This window comes from Cavia porcellus, unplaced genomic scaffold (assembly GCF_034190915.1).
Source record: "Cavia porcellus strain 051 isolate PalLab524CR breed Dunkin Hartley unplaced genomic scaffold, mCavPor4.1 scaffold_29, whole genome shotgun sequence".
In the NCBI taxonomy this organism is placed as follows: Eukaryota; Metazoa; Chordata; class Mammalia; order Rodentia; family Caviidae; genus Cavia; species Cavia porcellus.
Genome location: NW_026947512.1, coordinates 45,841,262 through 45,857,147, shown reverse-complemented (window position 1 = coordinate 45,857,147; position 15,886 = coordinate 45,841,262). Strand labels below are relative to the sequence as shown.

The 15,886-nt window shown below is 46.9% G+C and overlaps 1 long non-coding RNA gene across 3 annotated transcripts in view; it reads right to left on the bottom strand.

Moving 5' to 3' along the window:
• Window positions 1-15,886, bottom strand: part of LOC134474033 (uncharacterized) — a 28,770-nt gene that overhangs the window by 2,049 nt on the left and 10,835 nt on the right. For all 3 annotated transcript variants that reach the window (XR_010044587.1, XR_010044588.1, XR_010044589.1), the window contains 3 exons: window positions 14,446-14,569; window positions 12,775-12,931; window positions 10,739-10,808 (listed from right to left, as the gene is read on the bottom strand). This is a non-coding gene — a long non-coding RNA (uncharacterized LOC134474033). The remainder of the gene's footprint in view (window positions 1-10,738; window positions 10,809-12,774; window positions 12,932-14,445; window positions 14,570-15,886) is intronic.

The following is a 15,886-nucleotide window of genomic DNA, read 5'->3' as shown; positions in this document are numbered from 1 at the left end:
GGCCACTGACAACAACTGGATGGGTGAAGAATCCAAAATACCAGTGACAAAGGACTGACTGCAAACATGCCTGGCCAGAAATGTAGTTGGTCCTTCCTGAACCAACTGACAAAGATGAAAAGGAGAACAGTAAAAACCAGAACAATGAAGACATGGAGCATTGATGAAGAAGAATAGCAGGAACCTTAGGCACAGTTAGAAATAGGAAAATAGTTAGAAATAGTGATGACTCCATGCTAACTGAATGTACTGGGAAAATCCAAAAAGAGGACAATGCCAACCAGACGAACAACAATGAAACTGAGACCAGTGATGAAAAACATCAGAAGCCTTATAAAGAAACTAGCAATGAAAAGGAAGAAATTCAAAATGATGCACAAAATCAGGAATCTCATGAACAACTTTAGAAATACAACACACACAAGATCTCCTTTTCCCAGAACCTAACGTTTGGTGCCAAAACCCCCATGTTCCCCACCTCTTTTCCTCCGTCCCTCCCTCTCACCTACCTCTTATGTTCAATAGGGACAGAGTCTGGGGGCAGTGATCGAGATCTGGCACGCTGTAGGAACTGCCTAGCTAGGGAAGGTAACTTGCACTTGCTTGAGGTCAAACTTCTAGGACTCTTCCTCTTTCTTTTCCTCTACCCCATTACTCCTCTGGCTCCATGCTGGTTTGCAACCACATACAGCATAAGGCAGTGCACTGGGACTTAGTTGGGGGAACTGCCAGTAGCTAAGAGCTATCTCCTAGCTGCCTCCCCCTGCCCTGTTTTTCTCTTCTCCTTTCCCTTTCCCAAAAAGTTCCAGCCAACAAAGGCCATTTGGTTGCAGGAAAGAGGCAAGTGGTAAGAGGTTCCTTATACTCAGGCCTCTTTCTCCCTCCTCTCACATCTCTTTCTCTGCCAAACTTGTACATCAGGATCTCCTCCTGGAAGAAAACTTACACCTAGCTTCTAAGACTCTGACCTCAACACAAGTGACTCCCCCAACCACTCCCCCTCTACTCTTGAACCTATGCCCCCAACAAGATCAACTCTCTTCTTTCTTCCCCACTGGTCATTCCTTCTTGTGCCAACTCCATCATCCTCCCACTCCAACAGGAGGCGAGAGTTCATATTTCTTTTTCCATGAATTGGCCCACGTTGAACAGCACCTGGGATCCTACTTTGAAAATCCCACTTAATATAGGAATTAATTCCTCTGTATCACCCAGGCATTCAGCATCACATGGTGAGAAATCTATTTAATTATTTCCTTTCTCCTTACATCTGATGAAAGAGAATGCTATAACAAGCACAAACACAAAATAACACCAAGGATTTGGAGTCAGATTTATTTACATTGGCAGGCACTGATCAGGATCATCCCCAGAATATCAGGTTCTGATCTCTGGTGGTCCAGGGCTTATATGGGATAAGCAAGCAGGATGTACAGAGGCAACATGGCTTGTCAACTGGGGGCTGGTTTACACAGTGTGCATCACAGCAACTAGCTATTCATCACAGTGACCAGCCCTTTCTAAGAGATAGGAGCACCAAAACTGGAACAGGAACTATTACCTGAGTAATTAGCAAACTGAAGTGTACAGGCTTAGGCAGGTATTTTCTGTTACAGGAACATATCTGACCAGCAGTAGTATTTTACACAGATGAATTCAACCATCAGATTTCAGATAATATGATACAACAGCAGCACAAGCAGTTCCAAAACAAATCCTACCCATCCCACAATAATACAAGAGACAGACCATGGTCTTGGGAACATGATCACATAATAAATGTCTCCTGGCCAGAATGGAAAAAATATGCATAAGGCATTACACTAAGACAAACTAAAAGAGATTACTCAGGGATCTCATAAAAATTCAGCCCTTTTTATGTCCTGCCTCACAGAGGCTATGGTAAAATATACTAATGTGAATCCTGAGTTCACAAAAAGGCAGATCTATTGTTCATCTCCCAGTCCACTCCCCATATTACAAGAAAGCTTCAAAAGCTAGAAAAATGACTTCAGACTCCTAGATACAAGCTCATAAATGCTGATTTCCATGGTTTAAATATAACTAGGAGGATAAGCAATGAGTTCAAAAGGACAGGCAGACTGGATTAAAAAGCCAAAAGCTTGTCTCCACTATCCACCACTCCAACACACCTGCCACAGGGCCTTCCATCACCCAACTCAGCCTTGCTTCTAATGTGACAATGGAGGACACTGGGCAGAGCTTGCCCTAATCCTTGTCCTCCAACTGAGCCATGTCCCACCTGTGACCAACAAAAAATTCTATTGAAAACTGGCAAAACCATTTAAGTGAAGCTGAGGATAGAATTTCAGATCTTGAGGACAGGATCCCAGATAGTCATCATGAAAGAGTAGAACTTATAAAAAAACAACAAAGCAGCATGAAACGATAATCCAACAGCTTCAAGATGATGCCAAGAGAAACAATATAAGACTCATAGGCTTCAGTGAAGATGCAGGAGTCAACGCAAATGACTGACTAAAATATTCACAGAAGAGCAGAAAATTTCCCAAACATTGGGAAAAAAATCTGATATACAAATAAGTGAGGCATATAGAACTCCAAACAGTCACAACCAATATAAATCTACACTCAGACATGTAATAATTAAGATCCCAAACATACAGCATAAAAACAGAATACTAAAAGCTGTTAAGAGAAAAGACACAACTCAGCTACCAAGGAAATCCTATTAGAATCACGGCAGACTTTTCAGCACAAACCTTCAGGTTAAGACAAGCTTAGAATGAAGTATTTCAAGCCCTAAAAGAAAACAACTAAGAGGCAAATACATAGCAATAAATAGTCACATTAAGAAAACCAGAAGGAACACAAATAAATAAACTAATGCTATATCTCAGCTTCTAGAAAAGGAAGAGCAAGTCAAACCCAAGGCTCATAGAAGAGAGAAAATTGTAATGATTAGAACAAAACTTAATGCAATTAAAACTAAAAAAAACAATATAAAGAATTAATGAAGCAAAGACCTGGTTTTTTGAGAGAATAAAAAAATTCATAAACCCCTGGCCGACCTTATCAAGAAGAAAAAAACTCAAAATCCACATAATAAGAACCGAAAAAGGGAATTACTACATATCTCATGGAAATTCAAAACATCATGTATACCTACTTTGAAAATCTCGGCTCACACTGGGTGGAAAACAGAGGAAATGGACAGATTTCTAGAAACATATGAACTACCAAAGCTCAACCAAGAGGATACAACAATTTTGGCATGCATGTCATTGTGTTTTTGTTTAAAGACAAATGATGTTAATGGATGAGTTGCTTTTTCTAAACTAAAACCTCAGCATTCAGTTTAATTGTGGGATTGGTACTTTATGATAATTAAGGGGGTTTCAGGTTTAGAAGCTTGGCTTTCAGTCCCCAAAAGCTTTGCTACTAGTGGCCTATGACATCCTACACTCCAATGCATACAACTGGAATGGGGACTTCTTACAGCAAAAGAAAATCCCATCATAAGTGGAAAACTAATCCATGTCCTAATATAGGTGCCCCTTATCCTGGCCAAAGTAGCAGTAATACACTATAGAACCCACAAAAGGGACAAGAGCTATGCCATTGAAGGAAACAATGCAGCAGGCCTGGCTGGGCAAGTGGCCATGGGCTTCCAAACATCACCTATGTCCCTTATCAGCCATCCCAATTTGTACCAAGAAAGAGGAACAAGACTTGAGCAAATAGGAAGCTGTTTTCCATGGGCCCTGGTGGTACCTACATGGGAAAGCAGTCTCCCCTGAGGCTTCTCAGAGCCTTCTCCTTACTGAACTACACTCTCATTTCCATGCAGGATCTTTTCTCCGCATCTGCTTTCTATAAACTTACATTCATTTAAACTCAGAAATAGTAAAAACTTTATATCAGCAATCAACAGATTGCTCCACCTGCCAACAAATCTCCCCCCAGACCACTATTCAGTCCCACCACTCTCCTACACACCAGGTCAGGGGGTCACCTACCAGCCAAAGATCCACAGATAGATTTCACCCATGTGCCACCCATTAGAAGTGTTCATCATCTACTAGTATTAGCAGACATATTCACAAGATGAATGGAAGCCTTCTCTACCACTAAGAAAAGGGCATGCCCATAGCTAATATCCTCTTAACTGTGATCATCTCAAGGTCTGGGCTCCCAGTTTCTCTTTTAGTCTGGTAATAAACTGGAATTTCAGATTCCCTAACACCTAGCAAAACCCCTCAACATAATCTTAAATTTCCATATTCCTTGTCATCCCATCATCAAGAATGGTAAAAAAGGGTCAATGGGACTTTTAAACTATGTTCACTAAGCTCACAACCCAAACACAACATTAGGTTCACCTTCCAGCCCTGGCTGTCCTCCAGTGAAGCTCTTCCCCATAAACCCAACCATGCTGTGTTCATTGGAGCTGATGTGAGACCCCTTACTATCAGACAACTAGACTCTGACCTCCCACCAGACCAAAATCCCACTTTAAGGCCCCTACTTTTCCTCCCTGCTGAACACAATCCCACACATTAATGTGGTCATATGCCCAGTCTCACATACCCAAGCCAGTCCCACTACCCAAAGGATTCAAATTATCCTCTGCACTGCAGGGTTGGATCTACACAGGGGCCTCACTAGATCACATCAAATAATTCTCATAAAACCAGTACCAGCTAAACTCAAGGGCCCCCCACTGGGTACACTTTTGTGCACTAAAGCTGGCTAAGCCTCCCCATCCCTGACCCCCTAAAGGACCCACTTCGATCAATATCTCAGTCTTACCTGAGAAACACCCTATGTGACAACTCCCCTAGACTGTTACAGCCCCTTACAGTTAGGCCACTTGGACACTCTCTATTAAGTGGCACACTAAGAACAACATCTGAAGACCTGGACAAGAAACCTCATATTTCAGTTCAATCACTTTCCCCAGCTTTCTTGCAAGACTGGCCTCTTTTTGGTCTATGGAACCAATGCCAATCTCTGCCACCCCTCTAAGAGGAAATTGTACTCTTTTCTAACCATGCCTCTAACTCCTGATAACCCTATATCCCTTGAGGTGCCACATATCGGAGGCTCAGGACAGCAGTGCAATTAATTCCCCTCCTTATCATCCTGGGAATCGTGGCTGGGGCCAGGACAGGCAATGTCGGATATAGTATCTCTTTACATTAAGTCTCCTATCTACATTGTTGTTCTGAGCCTTGAGGAAGTTTCAGAACAGCTAATCACAAGCCAAGACCAGCTAGACTCCCTTGTCTCTGTGGCCTCAAAAATTATGGAGGTTTACACCTGCTCACTGCTGCTGAACTTGTGCCTTACTTCAAGAAAATGTTTGTACACTAATAAATCCCAGTTGATCAGACATGGGGAGCAGCACCTCAAAGAATCCTCCCCTTTTTAATGACATTCCTCCTTTCAGGGGTTACATGTCTATTCTTACCCTCTCTAACTTGTTTCAAAGATTTCTCACCAATAGGACCACAGCCATCTTGCAGGCAGGCACCAGGGACCATGTCAAGGCAATCCTTCCCCTTCAGACCCAGTGATACCCTGATCACCCCCACTGATCAGTATGAAGCAGCCAGACAGAACACAACACCCATTTTCCTTTATCCAATCTTAGAGTTTGGAATGAAGCAACCAGACCACTATAATCAACCAGATCACAGGCTACAGCTATTTCAGGGTTTCTCCTCCCTTAAGATGAATGCTGTTTACATTCCCTTTCCCAGAGTACACAGGCCCAGACCAACAAGGCCCTGTCAGCCCTGCTTGGGAAAGGTAAACACAAGTAGAATGGTCTTACTGATTACAGCCTGAAAAACAGCCTTGTCTCAGACAGCCACTACTTCCTCTTCCAGCCCTAGGAAGCCCTGTCTGTAGTCTGTGAGAGATGCCACCACTCTGGTCGAGCTGCCAATAGTCCAGGTCACCTCCACTAAAACCTGTCCCTGATTGAGTTCAATTCCTTTATCTTAATTCTTCCATTTCTCATGCTTTTTCATAAGAAGAAACACGGCAAACATGAGATAACATCTCAATTGAATCCATTGTGGGAGGTGAAAAAAATGGAAAACGAAAATCTGAAGTAATAAATTCAAAACAATGGTGAATGAAATAAGGTGTCTGATGAAGAAGCTCAGAAAATGACAAAGATAGTGCCCTACTGTTCTGAGAATCACCTGAGGAAGTTTCCAGCCGGGCAGCAGTTCCTCTCTACATCATGAGGAATGCAGTACATGTGAAGACACACCCGTGCATAAACCACTGGAAAATAAAAATATCATCCGAGACCCAGGGATGCCTTCTACCCCCTACAAAGAGGTGCCCACTGAGGTGAGCAAAGGGGCTCCCAGGAGAGGAGCGGACAGGCCCCCCAGTGGACTGCTAGGTCAGACAGCGTGGGCATCACTACCTTCTGTAACCAGGGCTGCACCCTGGGGCTGACAGAAGGACAGGGGTCAGGGAAGAGATGTGGGGAAAACAATTTTTTTTTTTTTTTTGAGGATCTCTGTGCTTCAGTGTTGATTTTGAAACTAGTTGGGCTATCTGTAGTAAAAGGATTTGAGTTCCAAACATGAGTAAATACTGGCTGCACTACTGGGTTATTACATTTATCTAGCTCATCCTCCTTATAGTAAGGGAAAAGATGAATGTAAAAGACAAACACGCAGGACGTCTCTCTCGGTCTCCTGGAGCAGTAAGGGGAGGTTGAGCATCAGCTTCCTCCCGACTGCCCCAGGAGCCAAGTAGGCCCTGAACTCCCACCAGGCTAACACCCCTCACTGTTAACTATGCCCCTCTCCTCCCAGGTGAACACAGCCCACACCTCGCTGTGCTCACACACCCAGTCTGCCATTCCCAAGGCAACCAAAACACAACAGGGGTTCAAATCCTCACCACTGGTGTGAAATCCAGGCAGGCCTTGGGCTGGATCAACAAAAACAGATCTGGTTTCTTTGGGGAGAGTGATGGTCAAAGGTTTCTTAGCCCCCACAAAAATCACCCTCAACAAACTGTCAGCAAAGTAGCATAACCTCAACCACAAGACTTGTTAACACTGTATGACCCAGTTCTGTAATTCCTACAGGTTCATTTTTTCTCAATAAAATTAACCTTCTAGTGCTTCTGGTCTGCTTTCTGGAGCAATCTTCTTGATGCAGGATGAAAGAAGACATGTTCAGTGGACTAATAGGCATGCTGAGCAACATGCAGGGAATAGAGGGCTTCCCAAAGGATGCGCTGCTTCTGTCCTCACAACCCTGCTTCCCATATACTAAACCTTTCAATGCACCCATGTGCTAAGCACACCTCCTCAGAGGTGGGGATAGCGGGCCTTGAAGGGTCCACACCACAGTCACAAGGACTTAGAAAAACCACGCTACACAGCTTCACTGGTTCACGCCAAGCAACGCTGCCCCCACGGCTGTAAGGACGGCAATGGTCACTCCAACCAGGTGAGCAGGAGTCCACGCAGGGCACAGAGGTAAAGGGAAGTAACTGGAGACCCAGGACAGCAGCTGCAGGGAGGGAGCCAGGCGCTGGAGACTTAGGAAAAGACTCTGGGCAAGGGGAGGGGAGGGAAACCCCCAGAGGTTGGGAGGAATCGCAAAGCTGTGCCCCAGCCCCACAGGGAGGGAATGTCTGTGCCACAGCACTAACCTGGCCCCATCCCCGAGATGCTGAAAGACAGGTGGTGCGGTCACGAAGCAGGAGTCACAGAAGGGGCTTCTGGCCAGGGGTTCAGGCTGAGACCCCACACGGGAGGCAAGCGAGGAAGAGGGATGCACCAGGAAAACAGAGCCTGGAGAACGAGCTCGGCAGCCCAGGCCCAACAGCTGCTGCTGCGGGAAAGCCTAGCTGGGTGCTTGGCCCCCGACCTTCCACACTGGATGTGGGTGAAGGTGCCCTGGAGGGGCAGTAAGGAAAGGGCGGGAACCCTGAAGGGCAGGCACAGGAACTTCCCTTGACACCGCGTGCCCTTGGTCCTCCCTCACCCCGGAAGCCCCAAGGGGCAGCCCATGCTCTGCCCCTTCACCCCTCTGCCCAGGGCAGCCCGGCTCCTCTGCTGCAACCCACAGACAGACCCCAGCATGTTCCGGCTAAGAGGTGTGGTGTTGGGATTCGGGTTTTCAATCCTGGGAAACATTTCAGGGTGCTCGGCCCGGTGTGTGAGGGCGCCTCATACTCGAATACTGCCATTTCCACTGGATGAGGGGCTGCAACCCACGCTCCTCACCAGGCGCAGGGGGACAGAGGCCACCAGACCTCAATGGCCATGTCCCTCACCACATGGACCGCCCCACACATCAGCTCCTCGCCTGAGCATTCTGGCTTAAGCTCTACCCTCCCCCACACACCTCTGCTACAGGAAGCTCAGTTAGGTAGAAACTAACACAGGGTCTGAGGGGGCAGGTGCTCAAGGAAGTTAGCAGAAAAATAAACACATCAAGCTCTGGGTGGAGACACATCTAAGAAGGGCAGGCCTCCAAAAGGAACACAGCTGCCAGGCCTGCTGGCCTCCCCAAAGCTGGAATTATTCTGGAATTAGCACCACCTGGTCAAGTGAGTCCAGAGAGGCATCAGCTGCCAGGGTGGGCGTGGCGGGTGTCCAGATCCATCCTTTCCCAAGTGCCTTTGTTCTTCCCATGTGCCCTTGCTATGTGACTCATTTTCCTATTAGATGAGTATTAGCTAACTGGCTACAATGCTTACCCTATAGGTTGTAGTTTGACCTATGTTATACCCACATTGTGACTTTGCTAACTTACCCCTGACAGAGAACCTTGGCAACAACCTGCTCAGGACCCCTCCTGTCTCTCAGGAGCTATCTCTTAACAAACCCCTTCTACTATTAACCAGCCTTGTTTAGTGAAAGTCATTCTTTGATTTCAGAGGATACAAACTCAGACATCTAACATCCCACAGGTTGGGAGTTACATTTCTCCTATATCACCTACAACTTCTGCTGCTTTTCCTGGAGGACAGATCTTTCAATGTAGACCAGGTTGCCCTGGAACTCACGATGCTCCTTCCTCAGCTCCCCAACAGGTAAGATCTCAGGTGTGCCCCACCATGGCTGTATCACCACTACTTTGAAAGTTTTGAGATTGGAAGACTTCTGTCTCTCAGGAGGTAAGTCCTGCTCTCCTCTTAACTCCTGCCTACATGAAGTCCCCGTCTACATCCTCAAATGACATTATTTGAAAGTTCAGCTACTCTTACACCCTGTCCTCTACTAGAGTGCTGATCTGCAGCTCCACAAAGAAGCTCTGAATTCCCCAATGACATAGATTGTCTCAGACTCCACAACAAAAGCAAGCTACCCTATGGCATTCATGCTTCTGCCAACAGGAGGGATAGTCTTTATCCTGCACAACTTGGCACAGAATAAATCAGAAACATGGAGATACGTCCCGTGATCTCAAAGAATTCTGTAAATTATTTAGCAGCTAGGCAGCCTCCAGATCAAGGCACTACTACCTAGAAAAGTGTGTCTGTGCAACCACACATTCTTCCACACCCATTTAATAGCTAGAGCATCATGGGATATGGTATGCTAAATATGCCATTAGCTGGTGGGATGATGACTGTGTCCATGGATGTGAACTTTCTGGAAATCACTTTGGTATGGATTCTCGTAACAACACCCCAGTGTCCCGTATTTATGAACTCATTTCTACAGGCCCCACATACAGAAATACAAGGACAGACAGGGACTCAAATTAAGGACACAGGAATCAGCCCACCCCTGATCACACCAACTACCTCGTCTTGTGTACTTGGGATTTGTTTGGAGACCAGGTCTTACTACGTGGCCTAGTAGGCCTGAGCTTATGCTCCTCCTTCGTCAGCCCCTCAAGAGCTGAGATTGCAGGCCTGTGGCATCATGCCTGCCTCCTGACTGCTTCCTCCATCACTTCCTCTCCAAGGCATCACCAGGGCTGTGTTCCTGGTCTCCTATGCACTCCCAGCCTGCCTGAAAGAGCCGCCCTTCTGGTTGCTCACGATGTCATCTATAAGCTCTTCCACTGCACTTCCCCCCTGACCACAATGCTCAGATGATGTGTGTCTTCTCCAAGAGGCCCAGAGTGCCCTGAGGGTGTGGGTCTTCTTAGACCCACTGTAACACAGCACAGCGACCTGCATGTCACTTACGCTTCTGCAGGCAGGACAGGTGTTCTTTAGCCTAAATGCTGTGTGCACAGGATATTTTAGAAGACAGTGAATAGGCCCTCAGGTCCTCGGCCCCTTTCCTCCCCTTCCATCTCCCATGATGACTTGGCTCCAATACTGCCATGGTAATTCTCTCACAGAGCACAGATTTCTGTTTTCTCTTGGCCACAGAGACTCAGACTCTCAAGGATTTCTGAGGTCTCTTCATCTGAATGAGAGACTGAGAGTTGATCTTTCAGGTGAGCAGATGCAAAGGCAGGGCTCTGCAGACTGGAAACATGTGTGTTTAAGTGTGTGTGTGTGTGTGTGTGTGTGTACAGATTCTTGAATTTTATTAACTAAGAATATGACTCTTGTTTTCCCTGTCTTTTTTTCACTTTCTTCTGAAGTCTCACAACTTTTCATGGCAACCCCAGAGCCCAGCAGCAACACCTCAGATTCAAAGCAGTCCCATTGGAAAGTTAACTCAACAGAGCAGATCGCAGGAGGTGACCTCCCTGCCTCCCACACCTTCCACAAAGAGGCCAAGCCCTCTTCCAAAGGATACAGCTGTCACTGTAACATAACAACCTTTGATGAAGGATGTGCTGTAGGTTCTTCTGTCACCAAACTCCCTCCTGTCGAAGAACAAGAGAACACACAAACTCTAGGAAGCTGCATAGACAAGAAATGTGACACCAAGGATAACCTGAGCTGGATGTGGACATCAAGCATTAACACGGAAGAGGATCAGGATACAGATTCAAACAGTGAAGGCCCAGCAGCCGATCCAGTGGTCACCACCAATGACCAGCAGATATACAAGAGGGCAATGGATCGACCCCTGGGATGGTGGGCCTGAATTTCACCTTGTTCTTCCTCAATCCATTGAAAAACACAAACATGAGGATGGTGACACCGAGGAGGAAAAGGAAGAAAGCAAGAGCAGCAAAGATGAAGGTCAGGAAGTCGATAAACCAACTGAAAACTGTGAAAAACAGGGTTATAGGGGACCACCTGAGTCAACAGAACAAAAAAAGTGTATATGGAAAAGAAGAACCATGAAGAGACCCACAGAAACGAAGAGTATACACAGCTTCATGAACCTATTCGGGTGAGCGCAAGACCCAATGCCACCATGCTGGTACTGTCCATCTAATGAGGACGATGGAAAACAGCACAGTGAAAACCACGAGGAGCCAGGAGAAACACAGAACAGCCAGGAACATCAGGAACTGGACACTCAGAGTCAGCGCTGCCACAAAGCTGATGCCCTCCTCTTCTGGGAAAAACTGGAAGATTCCCAGCTGGGCAGCGGCTGCCCTTCTCCTCCAGCTCAGGTCCCTCGGCAAGAACAGCACACACTCCAGGAGCTGCCCCCTGCAAACCGTGGGATCATGCATATGTCATCTGCGTCCCAGGGATGCTGACGATGATCCAGGAAGAGGAGCCTGCTGAGGTGAGCACAGGGGCTCCCAGGAGAGGAGAAGACCAGCCCGGTGGAGCTGCTGGGCCTGTTACCAGGGCTGGACCCTGGGTGCTGACAGGGTGCACAGGGGAGAGGAGGACAGGGAGGACAGGGAGGACAGGGGCCATGGAGGAGATTCGGGAAGAGCACCAAGGACAAATGGGAGAGGAAGGGAGCCCGGGAAGAAAGACAAGGGCTATTATCCCCCCGCTACTCCCAAAACAACAATTGTTTGAGGATATCTGGGCTTTCCTGTTGATGTTGAAACTGAGCAATTACAGTTAGGTCCTTTCAATGGAAGGATCTGCATCCCACAGATGAGTGAACACAGGTGTACTGATGGCCGTTACATTCATCTCATGCATCCTGCTTTTTCCGGCAGATGCCGAAGACCAGCACCAAGAAGCCCTGCTCGGTCCCCTTGGGACACTCAGGACATGATACTCAGTCTGACACTGGAACCACAACCGTAGGGACTGGAGCCAGGCCTTCTGCTGGCTCTGAAATAGTCCTCGCTTGTTTGAGGAGGACAGTGAGAGGCAGCAGCCCACCAGCAGCCCACCAGCAGCCCCCCAAAAAAAGGTTCCTCATCCTCCAAGGAAACCCGCCCTGTGGCCCCTCGCTGAAAACATAACCTCATCCCAGAACTGAAGCAGTTTGAAAGCTCCAGCTCTACTATTCCCATTGTTTGCAATGAAATGCACACTCTTGTTCCCCTTGTCTGCTTCCTGCGGTGTATCTTCATGATGCAGGTGAAAGTAGCCGAGCTGTGGGGGACTGAAAGGTGTCCTCACAATCCAGGGGCCTGTGCTTCCTGAGGAGAAGGGGTGCTGCTCCTCTCCTCTCCTCTCCTCTCCTCTCCTCTCCTCTCCTCTCCTCTCCTCTCTTCCCCTCTCCTCTCCTCTCCTCTCCTCTCCTCTCTTCCCCTCTCCTCTCCTCTCTTCCCCTCTCCTCTCCTCTCCTCTCCTCTCCTCTCCTCTCCTCTCCTCTCCTCTCTTCTCCTCTCCTCTCCTCTCCTCACTGCTTCCCAGGTTTTCTTCCATGTCATCGACTTTGTCCATGTCAGGGCTCTCATCCTGGTCACTAACTCACGTCCCTGTGTTTAGAAAGCAACAGCGCAACCATCAGATTCTCACCAGCGGAGAGGGCTGTGGGGTGATCTTCCAGGGCCTGCGCGGGCAGCAGGGCAGGTCCAGTCTCTCAGGAAGCTGACTCCGGTTGACAGTGTTTGGGGCATGTGCAAAGCCACTCTCATAGTCCTGGGGCTCCAGGCTTCTGGCATCCTGGTGACTCCTGAAAACAATAGAGATCACCATCCATTTCTGCTTAAGAATCAGGAGGAGAACGTCTTAGAGGAAAGGGTGTGGTGTTGGGACGAGACCACAGAGAAAAAGACAAACAATCCTGGGTCTTTAACCCACTGCTCAGATTTGTGCTCCCTCTCAGGCAGACAGGAATTCCCAGGGTGCTTTGGGATGGCGCACACCTGTAATCTCAGCACTCAGAAGGCTGAAGCAGGAGGATCACCATGAGTTCAAAGCCAGCCTGGGCTACCTGGAGTTCAAGGCCAGCCTGAATTACATAGACTCTGTCTCAAAAAAACAAACAAAAATGGTGCTTTGGCTAAAAATATTACAGTAACCTATTTCCCGAGCCTACAGATGTCAAAGTGTTTACTCCTTCAATAAACATGTTAATCCTTGCTACCCAACCTTTATGACTTCCCATGAATATAACAACAAAAGAATTACACAAACCTATTAATAGTGTAAGCTCAGCCATAGCCAGGAGCACACTCCTGAAGTCCTAGCTCATCTGGGCAATAAAGCAGGGGATCCAAGTTCAAGGCCAGCCTGCCTGAATTAGTGACAAATTCTCTCTCCTTAAACAGAAAATGGGCTGGGGACAAAGGTCAGTGGTAGGCAATGTTCATGGCACAATTCTAACAACAAAACCAAAGAAACATTTAACAGCATTTATTGCTGCAGCTTAAAGGCAGGCTTAGGATTCACATTCCCAGCTAATCCCAGGGACAGGGTCTTAGCAGTTTGGGCTATAAACACTGGATGGCTTAAGTAAGCAGCTATTTTCACAGTTCTACAGGTTGGAAGTCACAATTAAGAGTGCCAGAAAAATTTCAGGCTCATCATTTATACAGAACCTGCAGTAACCCTAGAAGGAAACTTGGGGATTGTCTGAAAACTGATTGTATACACAATCTCTCCTGAGGCTGTGTGCTCACCTGAATGCTCCAAGAGATGTCCTTCACAGTTAACAGGCAGTTTATCACTAGAATAGATACTGATCTTAAAGGCGCCTTATCACTGATACCTTTTTCACATATGTATGAAATCTAAAAATACACATTTATGTAAATACCTTTTGCTGGGCAAAGGCACAGCCTCATGCATGTGGCAACTGCATTATTACTGAGCTATACCTCAGCTCTGTCCTCTCTGTTTGAGTTTCAATGTCTGTGAAAACTATGGAGTTGAAAAAGGGACAAGCTGCTTTCAGGTTTAATATTTTTTTTTAAACTATGAAACTGCCATGCACTTTGGCTACTGAAGTTAAAAAACAACATGGTTTTTGTCATTTCATCTATAACGCTACCTTTATTTAAGACAAAACTGGCCTCAGAATTCAAATTTCCTTTGCTGTCTTATAGCATTCTGTATGATTACAGAGAATGACACAGCCAAGGAATTTCTATCCATTATCTGCTCCCCAAGAACAATAAAAACCTTTTCTGGGACCAATATGTGGTAAAAATAAGCTTCTGCATTTCCAAGGAAAGCATTTCCTACCTGGGGAAGGAATGAAGAGCAGCCAACTGAGATCTGCCCACGGTGTTCAGCTCGCTCTGTGAGACAGCCGCTATGTCACCACATCACTTGTATGTGACAGGCGCTCCAGTGGAGAGAAGGCTGTCTGCAAAAGGAGCAGGAAGTAGACAAGGCAGGAGTGAGGTGTCTCATGAGATGGCGTGGGGACTGTGTGGTGCTCTCGGGGTGAGCCACAGATTGTGGGGGGCTGAATATTAGAGGAGCAGGTCCTGACTTTTCTAGGCTGATCCCTGAGTGTGAGAATTCTTCTGTCCTAAGGGCCCTTTCATGTTCAGACTCTCCTCTGTAACTTTTAACCTTTACCTAGTGACCACATTACTGTGGGGAGGTGATACACATGCGTATCGTATCTTAAGCCATCTAATTTTCCATTCCACCCCTCCCCCTCCCCTCTCCTCACTCTCTCTCCATCTCTTGGTCCCCTTCCCATTTGCAGTGGATCAATCTCCGTTTCCTAGTGTGCCCCTCACAGTAAATGTGGAAAAAGAGAAAGAATGTATGTTTGGGACAACAGCTACTTTTCTATCACAGGCCACACTGACAACACATTTTGGAGCACAGAAAGTACTTTCAAGAGCCAGCCTGACATACTTATGATTCAAGGACACGGGACTCCATGCTTGCCAAACACTCGCCCTTGTTCACCTATCATATCACTTGCCTGAGAGGAGGCAACACACTTTTAACCTTGTGCCATCACTTCGCTCTCAATAAAGTGAACTTAGTCACTGTCCCCATACACTGTCCTACAAACCTGTACCAGTGAAATGACACTTGAGCCACGTACGACACATGGAGAGAAGGGTGATGAAGAGGACCACGGTGAGCTAGACCCTAGTGGCGGAGACACGACCAGGGGTGTGGTACAGTAGCAGTCACACCGTGAATGAGCTAGTGTACTTCCCCCTGGGCACTCCTTCAGGGACTGTGAGACAGACAAACAGAAGGCAGCTAGGACAGCGATCAGAGTAAGTCAAAATAAACCCTGGGAAACTTAAAACACAATGAGAGAGAGCCCTTGTGCCCCAGGAAGCTAGCGGGCAGGAAGAGGGCAGATCTGTTCCCCTCACATGAGAGGCCTAGCTAAAAGCAGCAAAGACACTGTTTATTTTTTGCATACCAACCAAAATAGCTCATTAAAGCCTGCGTATGAACCCCTAAACCTGGCACCTCCTCGCTGACCTTGCCTGGACCCCCTCAGCTAGAGTGAGCTTTTCTTTGTTCTAATGAACTACATTCAGGTCTTGTCTCCTTGCTGTGTCTCTGGACATCGTTCTTTACCACCCTGAGGACAAGTCCCCAAAGGGAGGAGAGAACTGGTTACACCACCTCTGCCTAAGAGCAACCTTGCTTTCCCAAAGAATGTGCTCACCTATTTATGAACAGACATGATACTGAAAAT